We start from the raw sequence: 13,689 nt of genomic DNA, 5'->3' as shown, positions 1-13,689 counted from the left end.
ATACGAAAATTTAATGAATTGTATATTTTTATTAAGTTTTTATTAAATAAATCCCAAATTTTACATTTTTTAAATCTATCTAGATTAAGTGAATTTAAAAAATTAAAATTTTGATTAAAATATTAAATTATCAAAAAAAAATTGATTGAAAACTAGAAAATTGTTTTTAAAAAATCCAAAACCAAACAGAATTTTTAGGGATTTTTTTTTTTTTGTTTATGATCCCTAATAATATATTTTTTTTTAAAGTATAAGGACAACACATTTTTTATATTAGTATAAGTTTTCTAAAACATACAGTGACAACATTATTCCCACTACATCGCTTCAATAGTAACACTTATTACTTTTTTAACTCTTTTGAAAATTTGAAAATTTTTGATTTAGATCTTAGTTTTTTTTTTTTTATAAAATCTGTGTTTTTTTAATGGTTTCATCAAGATTTGTAAAGCAAGATCCATAATGAATAAAAAATTCTATATAAAAAAAAATGAGGTCAGTGAAATTTTGGTTGGTCATTGAAATTTCGATGACCAAGTCAGTGTAAGTCAATGTAAGTCAGTGAAATTTCACTGTCCTGTGAATTTTTTTCTTTAGAATTTCATATTGCTCATGCATCTTATTTGAAATATCTTGTTAATAAGAGAGAAAATTGGTGAAAAATTCACTCTAACAATTGTCTAAGGCATTAGATTCAGTGATTTTTTTTGTTAGTGAGAAATCCGCACTCTGTGAAATAGTTTTGCGAGAAATCTTGGAGAACATTTTTGTTTCAAATTTTACTCTTTGACTTTTTTTATTTGTTTGACTTTTCGTTGACTATCTATTCAAATTTATATTTATCTGTTCAAATTTTTTTCTCTATCTGTTCAATTTTTCCTGTGTAGATTTTCTATCTGTTCAATTTTTTTTGTGTAAATTTTATATTTGTCCAAATTTTATCTGTGCAAATTTTCTATTTGTTCAAATTTTACCTGTACAATTTTTTATTAGTTCAATATTTTTATCTGTACAAACTTTCTATCCAAATTTATCTGTACAAATTTTCATATCTATATAATTTTTATCTATACAAATTTATCTGTTCAATTTTTTGTCTGTCCAAATTTTATTTCTCTACCTATTGATACCAATACTCAAATTTATGTAATGAAATTAGAATTAGACCTCTTGTTTCTTCTTTTTCTAATTTTCTTATTTTTTCTCTTTCAGAATAGGAGAGATGAGTTTGACATGTTTATTGAATTTGTTTTGAAGCCTCTTTCTCCTTCACTGTCATTGTGTGATTCTTCATATCCGTCTCGATTTGTTCAACACCTGAACATCGTCAACAACCAACACAAATCTCTTAACAAATTAACAAAATACATATATCTGTATATATATATATATATATATATATATATGAGAGAGAGAGAGAGAGAGAGAGATATTGAAAATTGATCAAAAAACGTACCGTCGAAGCCTCTCAAGTACTTGAAGATATTATCAGCACATCCTTGGCAATGCATGTAGACTCACAACACAACCACTCCCTTTGGATTCAGGTTGTTTTTCTTTTCTTCTTTGATCTCTCGTTAGTGTTCTCAACGTTGATTTCTTCATTATTTTGTTATGGTTGATTCTCTGCTTGCTCTTGTGTTGGCCTTTGATTGTTTTTGTTCTTTTTCTGCACAAAATGAAATCGCCCTCAAAATCAAATTATTCCAAGTTTCTCAAAAACTAATTGAGACACAAGCTCCGTATGGTTTCCAAGAAACCCAAGGAAGTGAAGAGAAAATAATTTCCATTATTGAATGAATTTCCACTAAACAACAACAAAAAATGAATGTCTGGTATAGAATAGTTTAGTCGAACCCTAACAATCTATACCACCACTTTCCTAATGACACTCGCGATCTACACTTGATCTATGTGAGAGAAAGATAGATAATCTTTTTGTGTTACAGAGAGGGCCAACCACCCTAAAAAACATCATAATCTCTTTGCTAGGATCCTCATTCCAATTCCATGTCCACCACCACCGCCAATGAATTCTCCCCAAATTCCCTCGACGTGAAACCCTAACCCTAAGTAGAAAATAGCGACGGATCTGTAGATTAGTGGCGGTGGCCAGCTCGACAGCGGTGGAAGAGCCGAGAGAGAGAGAGAGAGAGAGAGAGAGAGAAAAAGAAATGTTGGAAGATAGAGATTGAGTAGAGAGATCAATGGTGATGGCTAGCTCGGCGATGGTGGAAGAGGCGATGGAGAAGGAGAAAAAGAGAGATATGAAAAGCTTTTTGTTATTAAAAGGGCTAAAATGAAACCGTAATAGAGAAATAAAAGTGTGAAATGGAAGGGTATTTTGGTCATTTTATGATAACTTGTTCTTATGGACAAAAAAAATAGGCGCCTGGATCTCTTGCTAAGAAAAATCTATTTTTGGACTTTTCAACTGAACGCACTTAATAAGATTCTAAAAATATAAATTTTACACAAAAATAGAAAAGTAAATAAAAAGTTATTAAATTTTAAAATTTTGATATTAATTAAATAATATAAAAAGTCACAATAAAGAGAAACAACGCTATGACATAAACAACGAAAAAAATTATGATTTTTAAGATAATGAAGGTATTTTAAACCATATATGAGAGGGAGTTTTATATGTGCATTAGGGCCGAGCTAGGCCCAGGCGTAATAATGGGCCGTTTTGTGGGCCGAGGTAAAAAGGGCTTTGTGAAGTGGACCATGGTGGTAGTGTTTAGCTCGGTCCAGGTGGTTACAGTCACCGCGGTCGGGATGGTGGGCTCCTTAAGCTAGACCTCACCTCTTTAGCTCGGTCAAGGCTTGATGCAGATTAGCCTGGTCCAAACAGGTGAAAACCAAGTTACAAGTAAAGCATGAGCCGAGATACATGTTGCGTATACAGGCGCCGGGATAAGTATGAAAGAGATAGCGTTAGCCCGATCATACTGTCATCCAACCGTGGTAAAACCATCTTACTTGGTTTAAACAGTGAGGGAGGTGTTGAAGGATAAGCATTATCTTTCAGGAGTGTGATTCCTAGGAGGACTCTACATGGAGGAATAAGAGTCCTACTAGGATTGTGCTATATGGAACCTATAAAAGCTCACAACATCACCTATGGAGAGGTAACACAACTTTGATTCCCGAATACACAGAGCTTTTGTCTATTTGTCTATTTTGCTGACTTAGGCATCGGAGAGGTATCCAGCATACACCCGCCGGCTAGCTCACATTTGTGTTTTTAGGGAGTAAAGCGATGACATTTGGAGGAGCGCAGACTTGATCAACAGGATTATACGAGAAGAATTATTTCGTGCTCGTACAATTGGCGCCGTCTGTGGAAATTCTACAAAGAACAAAACCTCTTGATCAAGCTTTCCTCTCTAGTTAGAAGCAATGACGCACAATGAAGACTTGCCACAATCAGCTATTGACGGGAAAACCACGGAGGGGGGTGGAAGGCGCGAAGGATTTAGAACCCCAGCGACAGAACCCCTGGAGGGACGCAAGGGGGAGGCGGGCTAACAGCCCCCGTCGCTCTCAAAGTCCTGAAAGACAGAGGCGGAGGATAGACCCTCAAGTTCTGGAAGATCGTGTGAAGGAGCAGGACGAGTTAATAAGGAATATGGCGGCAGACATGGAGTCAATGAAGTGCCAGATAAAAGGAAAAGGGGTGGCGACAGGAGAGTGACGTAAAGGCAACACGCCTCCTCGCCATTCGGAAGATCGTGGTAGGCATACCACACCATCGTAAGCAGAGAGTAAGAGCCTTAGAATAGGTGACACGCAATCAAGGACTTCCAGGACTCGTTACTCCAAGTCTGAAAGAACGAGAACAGATAGGTCATATACTGAGGGAAGCACCTATCGGCCCTCGCACATGCACCAGATGTCATCTAGACACACGGAGTTGCCTAGGTCATCTGACTTGCGAACTGTGCTTGAAGAAAGGGCACGATGGAAGGAGGACACCAGGGCACGCGACCCGCGCAAGGTTTCAACCCTTCAGTGGTTGGTCCCTTGGACGCATGGGATCGTCGAGGTAGGAATGCCAATACCGCGCCTTGCGTACAAATCAACGAACAAAGCATTAGCAAGGTTGCAGAGCTCGCCGTTCGTCCCGGCAATTGAGAACGCACCACTACCTTCGGGCTTTCTCCAGTCCAAATTCACTATTTATGAAGGGAAGACAGACCCCTATATGTATCTGAGCCACTTTCGCCAGGTTATGGCAGTAAACAGGCGGAACGAGGCCTTAATGTGTATCCTGTTCCCATCCAGCTTGAGCAACCTAGGTTTAACCTGGTTCGAAAGGCTACCAGAAGGCAGCATCGCCTCATGGGCATAGTTGGCAGAGGCGTTTGTGACTAGATTCAAAACGAACACCAAAACACTAGTGGAGATCGACCAATTACTCTCCATTGACATGGGCGACAAGGAGACGTTGAGATCCTACAACAGTCGTTATTGGGAGACCTTCAACCAAATTGGGGATTGCCCTACAAACCTCGTCATTGCACAATACAAACGGGGGTCTGCCAGTTGGAAACAAGTTGAGGGACTCGATTACTATGACACCACCCCTCATGATTGAGGCCTTAATGGAGCGAGTGCATCAACATATTCACGTGGAGGAAGATGACACCCGTGCTAAAACAAAATCTGGCACAGCAGCAATGCCAGATAAAAAGACTACGGCAAAAGTCAACACGGTAGAACGACCAAGCAGGAATGGGCGAGGCAGGTGGACAAACAGAGAAGACCCAGACAAAAGGTGGTTAAGAGTTCGCACTGTCATTACCACAGTGTTCAAAAAACCAATCTATCGAATCCTAAGTAAGATACAAACGGGGTCTGCCAGTCAGAAACAAGTTGAGGGACTCGATTACTATGACGTCACCCCTCATGATGGAGGCCTTAATGGAGCGAGTGCATCAACATATTTGCGTGGAGGAAGATGACAACTATGCTAAAACAAAATCTGGCACAGCAGCAATGCCAGATAAAAAGACAATGGCAAAAGTCAACACGGTAGAACGACCAAGCAGGAATGGGCGAGGCAGACAGACTAACAGAGAAGACCCAGACAAAAGGTGGTTAAGAGTTCGCACTGCCATTACCACGGTGTTCAAAAAACCAATCTACCGAATCCTAAGTGAGATACAAGACGAACCTTTCGTCCAATGGCCAGCTAAGTTGGGAGAAGAATAAAAGGACTATGACAAAAGGTCCCGGTGTACCTTCCATGATGAAAAGGGGCACCGCACTGAAAATACATGCCGTTGAGGCAGCATTTGGAGGAGTTAGTGGCGGCTGGGCACTTGGACCAGTACATAGAAGGAGAAATGCAGCCAGTCCCTAGAACCATAACATCCCAAACGGGATGCCGGTCGACGCTCCATCTCAATGTGTAATCAACGTAATACATGGACTATTTGAACCTAAGCGGGTATGTGAGCTCAGGGGAATGCTCAAAAAGGTTGAGCACTTAAGGGAGGCCACCAATGTCATATCTTTTTCAGACAAAGATTTAGCAAGGATATATTGCCCTCACAATGATGCACTTGTTGTCACTCTACGCGTCAAGAATTTCGACGTCAAACAGATTTTAATCGACTAAGGAAACTCATGTGAGATAATGTATTATGAAACCTTCAAACAACTGAAATTGGAGGACAAAGACATGGCACCTGCAACATCTCCCTTGATCGGATTCAATTCAATGCCAGAGTGGCCAGTAGGCAAGATAATCCTCCCAGACAAAGCAAGAACCATAACAAAACATGTGGAGTTTTGGGTATTAAAAGTCCCTTCAACCTACAACATAATCTTGGGGAAGACATGGTTGCATGCCATGTGATCAATAGCGTCAACCTACTATCAAGTATTGCGGTTCCCCAACGAAGTTGGAGTGATTGAAGAGGTCTTTGAAGACCAAATTATGTCAAAACAGTGCTTCATCACAGTAAATGGCAGCCGCGCTGCCAAAGGCTATGTACAGATGGTGGAAGAACCCGAAAGCAATGAACTATTTGCTGATGTTGGCAAGGCAGCTGAACAAAAGGCAGTGGAAGACTTGGTACAGGTAAGAATAGATGAAAAAGACGCAGAAAAATTCTTTTTGCTTGGCTCATCTTTGTCCAGCACTGAGAGAATAGAGGTCATGGAATTCTTAACCTCTAACATCGAAGTGTTTGTCTGGACACCGTATGACATACTTGGCATTGACCCAAACTTCATCTGTCACCAACTGAACGTCCACCCAACTGCCAGACTGATTATACAGCTCACTCGCAGATCAGCACTCTACCATGCTGAGATAGTGGCAGAAGAAGTGGGAAACTAACTAGAGGCATGAGCTATCAGAGAGGTGCATTACCCCAGATGGATCTCCAATACCGTAGTAGTGCCAAAGAAGAACGAAAAATGGCGTGTCTACGTGGATTACAAAATAGTCAACAAGGCATGCCCAAAAGACAGCTTTCCCCTACCACGGATAGACCAACTGGTAGACCTAACGGCATGACACAATCGACTTAGCTTCCTTGATGCGTACAGAGGTTACCATCAGATCGCTATGTATGAACCAGACCAGGAGGTCACATCCTTTACAATGCCTAGAGGATTGTACTGTTACAAGGTCATGCCTTTTGGCCTAAAGAACGCAGGGGCAACATTCCAATGGATGGTCACCAAGATATTCGAACCATTGTTAGGCAGAACAATGGAGGCTTGCATCGACGACATGGTGGTCAAGAGCAAGGATGAGAAGGACCATCTGAGGGACCTAGATAAAATGTTCTAGATTCTGAAGAAGAACAAGTTGCGCCTAAATGCCTCCAAATGTGCATTCGGCGTAGGATCAGGCAAATTCCTAGGCTTCCTAGTGACCAACCGAGGTATAGAGGCAGACCCCTCTCAGATCAAAGCAATCCAGGATCTAGAGAGGCCCAACACAGTAAAAAAAGTGCAATATCTCACTAGCCTAACAGCTGCGCTCAACAGGTTCATAAGTCGGTCGTCAGACAGATGTCGACCATTGTTCCAAGCATTAAAAGCCAAGTTTGAGTGGGACGAAGAATGCGACCACGCTTTAGAAAGCTTGAAAGAATACATGTCTTCTCTATCGTTGCTAGTAACCCCAATACCTGGAGAAGAGCTCTTTTTGTACCTGGCAGTTTCACAGCACGTAGTCAGTGCGGTGTTGGTCAGAGCGGAAGGAATCCAACACCTGCCCATCTTTTATGTCAGCAAGACCTTGCTGGGCGCAGAACCAGGTACTTACCATTAGAAAAACTAGCTTTAGCCCTGATGATGGCCTCTAGGAAACTGTCGCATTATTTTCACGCCCACACCATAATCGTCTTAACAACTTTCCCATTAAAAGCTTTGTTGGAGAGGGCGAACTTTTCTCGGCGAATCTTGAAGTGGGCAGTGGAATTGGGACAGTATAATATCAAGTTTCAACCCAAAACCGTAATATAAGCTCAAGCTTTTGCAGACTTTGTGGCAGAGTTCACGCCAGGAAGCCATCACATCTGCCCAGTTGACTTGACTAGAACAATCGAAATGGGGACGAAAAGTGCTGCAGAAAATGCGCAACCCCTAATACAGGATACTCAGCCACATCCCAAGGCATATCGGATTGGGAAAAGTGCAGAAGAGGCAAACCATGCTGCACCATGCGAAAACTCATCAACAAATAAAACTTGGTATAGTCGGATAGTGAGGGGAAAACAGTAGGTGTGGGCTTGGAAGAAAACATCAACAACACTCACGACCCAAAAACATCATCCGATTCCTCAACTTGCTAGAAGCTATTCGTTAGAGAGATGTGGAAGCTCTTTGTGGATGGAGCATCTAACAAGCACGGTGCAGGACTTCGCATAGTCCTCATCTCACCAGATGGCCTAGTAGTAGAACAAGCAGTCAACCTAGGCTTTCCAGCATCAAACAACGAGGCGGAGTATGAAGCGCTCTTAGCAGGCCTAAAATCAGCATTCTTCATGAAGGCCACTGAGCTAATGGTTTACAGTGACTCCCAATTGGTAGTAAACTAGATTTTAGGCGACTACGAGGCAAAAGATGAGATGATGGCCAAGTACCAAGAGTTAGTCAGAAATGAGATCATGAAATTTGAGGTAGTACGGATAGAGCAGATTGGCCGTGAAAAAAATAGTAGAGCAGACGAGCTAGCAGGCTTCGCTTCGATGGCAGATACATCCATCCCACATCCATTACTAATTGACTTCCTACCAAGACCAAGTATAGAAGAACCTGAAGTAACAGAGGTATGTTGTGCCGAACTAGGCCCTTCATGGATGGATCCCATTATAGTGTTCTTAAAGGACGGCATCTTACCCGAAGAGAATAAGAGGCCAACAAAATAAGAGCAAAGTCACAGCGATTTTGGCTCTTTCCATCAATGGCCTTGTACAAAAAATTCTTCATAGGACCTTACTTGAAATGTGTCCATCCTAGCAAGGTTGAGGCATTCTTGTTTGAGATACACGAAGGCGTATGCGGAAGCCACTAAGAGGGAAGATCATTGGCCTATAGAGCAATTTCGCAAGGATATTGGTGGTCTTACATGCAAGCAAATTCAGAGAAGTATTTGAAGAAATGCGAGAAATGTCAGAAGTTCGCACACCAAATACATCAACCAGCCAGAGAGCTTCTACCTTTAACTAGCCCATGGCCCTTTCGCAATGTGGGGCCTAGACATAGTAGGACCACTTCCAATGGCACCCGGCAAAAGAAAGTTCTTTCTCGCAGCAACCGACTACTTCACAAAGTGAGTGGAGGCAGAAGCACTCGCATCAATAAAGGAGAAAGATGTGAAGAAGTTCGTCTGGCAGAATATCTTCACTCGGTTTGGCATACCAAAAGCTCTAATATCTAACAACGGCACTCAGTTCGATGATAAAATTTTTAGAGGCTTTTGTGAAAAATACAAGATAGAATTCTACAACTCTACACCGGCATACCCCCAAGCAAATGGCCAAGCGAAAGCATCAAACAAAGTCGTCTTGGATGGATTGAAGAAAATGCTAGAGAAAGCAAAAGGCAAGTGGGCGGAGGAGCTCCCTCATGTTTTATGGGCTTACGGTACCACACCTCGGCGGTCTACTAGAGAAACACCTTTTTCCTTGGCCTATGGTATGGAATCAGTAATCCCACTGGAAGTCGGCCTCTCCACAATTAGACGTGAAAACTTTAATCCAGACTTAAACGGAGAAGCCATAGCATTGGAGCTCGACCTTGCAGAAGAAAGAAGAAAAAGAGTACTGGTTCACATTGCCTCATACCAACAGGAGTTATCTAGAAAATATAACAAGACAGTACATTCGAGGCAATTCAAGATTGGAGATTGGGTGCTGCGCAAAGTAATGAGAAACACCTTGGTCTCCAGAGACGGCAAGTTAGGGCCTAATTGGGAAGGATCTTACAAAGTGGTTGGATTAGCAGGAAAATGGGCATACCACTTGGAGGATAAAGACAACAAGGCCATTCCTAGGCCTTGGAACACTGTTAATCTCAAACTATTTTATTTTTTGCTTTTCTTTAAAGTACTTGTAATTTTTCATTTTTCAATAAAACAAGTAGTTTCTTTTTAGTATAATTGTTTTCTGCTGTAAAAGTTGTTTTAGTAAGATAGGGTATTGAAAGCAGCATTGGCCGGAATAACCAACTTTGAGCTCTCTTCAGCCAAGATCAGGATCTAGGCTGAAGAGTTTGGCTGGAAAAACCAACACTTACTTTTTCTAAGCCAAGATAAGGATCTAGGCTGTAGGACGTTTGGCAGGAATAACCAAACACTTCGCTCTAGGTTGACAGAAATAACCAACTTTGAGCTCTCTTCAGCCAAGATCAGGATCTAGGCTGAAGAGGTTGGCTGAAAAAACCAACACTTATTTCTCCTAAGCCAAGATAATGATCTAGGCTGCAGGACGTTTGGCAGGAATAACCAAACACTTCACTCAAGGTTGGCAGGAATAGCCAACTTTGAGCTCTCTTCAGCTAAGATCAGGATTTAGGCTGAAGAGGTTGGCTGAAAAAACCAACACTTACTTCTCCTAAGTCGAGATAAGGATTTGGGCTGCAGGAAGTTTGGCCGGAATAACCAAACACTTTACTCAAAGTTGGCTGGAATAACCAACTTTCAGCTCTCTTCAGCCAAGATCAAGATCTAGGCTGAAGAGGTTGGCTGGAATAACCAACTTTTAGTACTCTTCAGCCGAGATAAGGATCTAGGCTAAAGAATGGTTGGCTGGAATAACTAACTTTTAGTACACTTCAGCCGAGATAAGGATCTAGGTTAAAGAGTGGTTGGCTGGAATGGCAAAACGGATTACAAGGTTAAGACCGAGATAGGTATCTCAGCCAGAAAATGTTATACTTCATGCATTTATGGTAAGAGAAACAAGCATAGAGTTAACCGAACAAATAGTTGAACAAAAGAAGATTTCATTGAAAATTCAAAATCAAAGATACAAAAGGTGGGGCCTCAGCTCGGTTACACATTCTTTGCAATGAAGTAAAAAGAAGAAAATATGGGATTAAGCAAAAAGGTCGTCAAGATCTGCATCCAGATCAACTCGAAGCCCGGTTTCAGCAGGTAGCTCGGTCACATTTTCAACCACGTCTTCCACCGGAGGCTCCACCCGAGCTGACTGAACAGCGGGATCATTGACGACGGCGGGGGCATTGTTGGGCTCTGATGCTTCTTCTTCTTCCTCAACTTGAAGAAATTTTTGTTGAACGACGTTAGCATACTCCGCCATGTAGCTCGGGATAAAGTGAGGAGGGGAATTTTGAAAAACCTCGGTCTCATCCCTTTGATCGAGCTTTAAGACCGCTGCCTTCCACCCACATTTGAAGAATATATCCTTAGCAGCTTCGCACTGCAAGATATAGGTGGCTTCACCTTCTTTATAACCGCGGTCTTCCGCGTCCTCCATCTTCTTCTCAAGCTCCGTTATCTCGGCGTTCTTCTTCTTCTCAACTTTAGCAAGCTCGCACAGATAACGGTTCTTCAGCTCAGTCAAGGCCTTTTGTTTGTTCACCTCCGCTGTATCTACTAGCCCGATGAGTCGGGCGACCTCTGATTGCAGCTCGGCCATTTTTTGCGTAGCTTCGTTTAGCTCGGCCTTCTTGCTATCAGCCTCAGCCACGGCCAACCTTGTCGTCTTGCGCAGTTCCAGCACACGCTTATGCACAATGTGGTTTTTCTGCATGGCCTGCGAAATGAGAGAAAGTGAATGAGTAAAAACCGAGCAAACAGATGGTGTAAAATGAAAGACGATTAGGAGTACTTACCATCACCATTGACTATGTCACCGACCGGATGGCCTTTAGCTTAGTCAAATGGTCATGATGTTCCATGTCAGGGAGCAAGCACACACTCCTGGCCAGGTTAAAGACAAGTGTATGATCTTTGTCTACTACAATCGAATCTGCGCTTTGTATAGCTCAGTTCTTAAAAGTGAGTTTTGGGGCCCAGTTAGAAGATTTAGCCCGGTCGGAACGTTCAAGCTCTGGGCTGGGCGAAGTGATTTGCGGAAGCACGGTTTCATCCTCGTCAACAAAGCGTGGCTCGGTTATGGAAATCCGAGCGCGCTTGTTGGGCCGAGATGATGACGGCTGGACAGCTGGAAGCGCTACCACGGCCTTTTGTGTTTGGTCGGCTTGTGGTACCTCGGGTTGGTTTGTTTCGGTGATAAGTGCTCGGACTACTCTCTTCTTGGCCATTTCTTGCTCTTCTATTAATGGAATGAGGTTGATTTGTGGAAGGGTTGGATCGGGTTCTGGTGATGGCTTTAGAAGGAAATCTGTCACCCTGGTCCTCCTCTTGCTGCTGTATCTGTATGTCGGTTCGAAATTGAGTAGATCGGCCCAATTTCTATCATGATATCAAAGCGCGGCACGGAGTACGTTGAGATTAGGGTAACTGTATTGCAACTTTCAGATGGTTCAAGTCTGCATAAAAGTAAAAGGCCAATGGTTAGCACAGCACAAAAATTATCTCGGTCAAGAAAAGAAAGCACACACTAAGCCGAGGTATTTATACCGGCTACTCCTTTATTCCAGTTAATTCGGTCGCCTGGGATCTGGGCTTTCTGGTCTTTGAAGTTGCTTGAGACCCAGAAAAAGTCATCATCATTTACGTCTTTGTCCGGTGTCTTCTTTATTATTTTCTCTCGGCGGCGTCTTATTCTTAAATAATATACCCAGCCATCTTCGTTTTGGCCTAATGAATATTGGTGGAATAACTTCGCTAAACCGAGATTAAGGCCAAGCCGACAGTTTAGCTCGGCGATGCCATTTATTATTCTGTACGAATTGGTACTGAGCTGGGTTGGGCAAAGTCTTGTTTGTCGAAGGAATTCACAAAGCAGAGGCTGAACGGAAAAACGAAGGCCAGCCTCTACAATGGAAATGACGTTGAAAGGGACGAAGCCCGATTTTCCTCAGGGAATGGTGTCTAGTTCGGCTAGTGAGAGGTGGACATCATCAGGAATTTGGTAATCCTTTCAGAATTCGGCTATGGCCCCTAGAGAGTTCACTAAAAATCGATACTTCACCATGTGGCCTTAAATTATGTATAATTTAGCTCGGCGGTGAGATGACTTTCGGTATCTCGGTTGAGCGTGCAAAGGTGTGCTTGGCCAATCTAAGTCAGTCTGCAAAGTGAAGAGGAAAAGTGTTAAGCACAGATCGTTGGGCCGTGCTAAAAGTAACAAAAGCAAAATAAATGGAATCTTAGCTCGGCTACGTGGGATACTATCCGTTCTTAGCCCAGTTGGAACGGAGTACTTTAGCTCGGTTAAGTGGAATGAGAGGTACGTAGCCCGGTTAAAGCCTAGGGTACAACATTCTTGGTTCGGTTTTGATTAAGTCAGAGAGTTGGTTTGGTCCCAAGTGATAGCCCGGTCATTGGTTAAGGCTTTCTAGTTTGGTAATGCGCACATCTAATATAGTTCCTTAGTTCGGCTAAGTGAAATAAAAGGTAAGACCTATTGGAGCTTAACCTAGTTCGGCTAGGTGCGCACCTTAAGTACAAACAGGTTGCTAGCTCGGTAGGAGTATTATTTTGGATCAAAGTCTCATTTTTCAGATTTTTTGTGAATCTAGTGGTTCTATTACATGATTTTTAGTGGTTATTTCTCAGAAAACTAGAAACCAAAACAGTGTGTTTTGAGAAACATGCGAATAATATGCTACATACTACAAAAAATAAAACAAAGGGAAGAGATTCAGTTAATTACCACTATGAAATAGAAGATCAGAGATTGGAGCAACAAAGGTGTTGGCCAAAAATGCAAAGCTTCGCAGATGCAGTGAACAAGACCAAAGAAACTCAGAAGGTGGAGAGAGAAGATGAATAGTAGTAGTGGTGGGTTCGAAACCTAGGGTTTTTGTATAAAGGTATAGGAAAAAGGCGGGACTGTTCAAATTTTTCGGAGTACGAAGACGGCGTGACAGCTATGCTAGGCCAATGAGAGCTAGCCACATGTCCATGGAATAGAAAGCGATTCAGTTACAGTGACTAAAAAAACGTTGTGACTGGACAGATTAGTAGCCCGGTGTGAATTCAGCTCGGTTGAAGACCATTTTTTAGCTCGGCAGACTGAAAGGTAATCCCAATCATGCTACGCAGATGGAATTAAGGGGTAATTG

This window comes from Camellia sinensis, chromosome 12 (assembly GCF_055761805.1).
Source record: "Camellia sinensis isolate YWXY chromosome 12, ASM5576180v1, whole genome shotgun sequence".
NCBI lineage: Eukaryota > Viridiplantae > Streptophyta > Magnoliopsida > Ericales > Theaceae > Camellia > Camellia sinensis.
The sequence above is the reverse complement of the archived record's forward strand: the minus strand, read 5'-3'. Positions refer to the sequence as shown.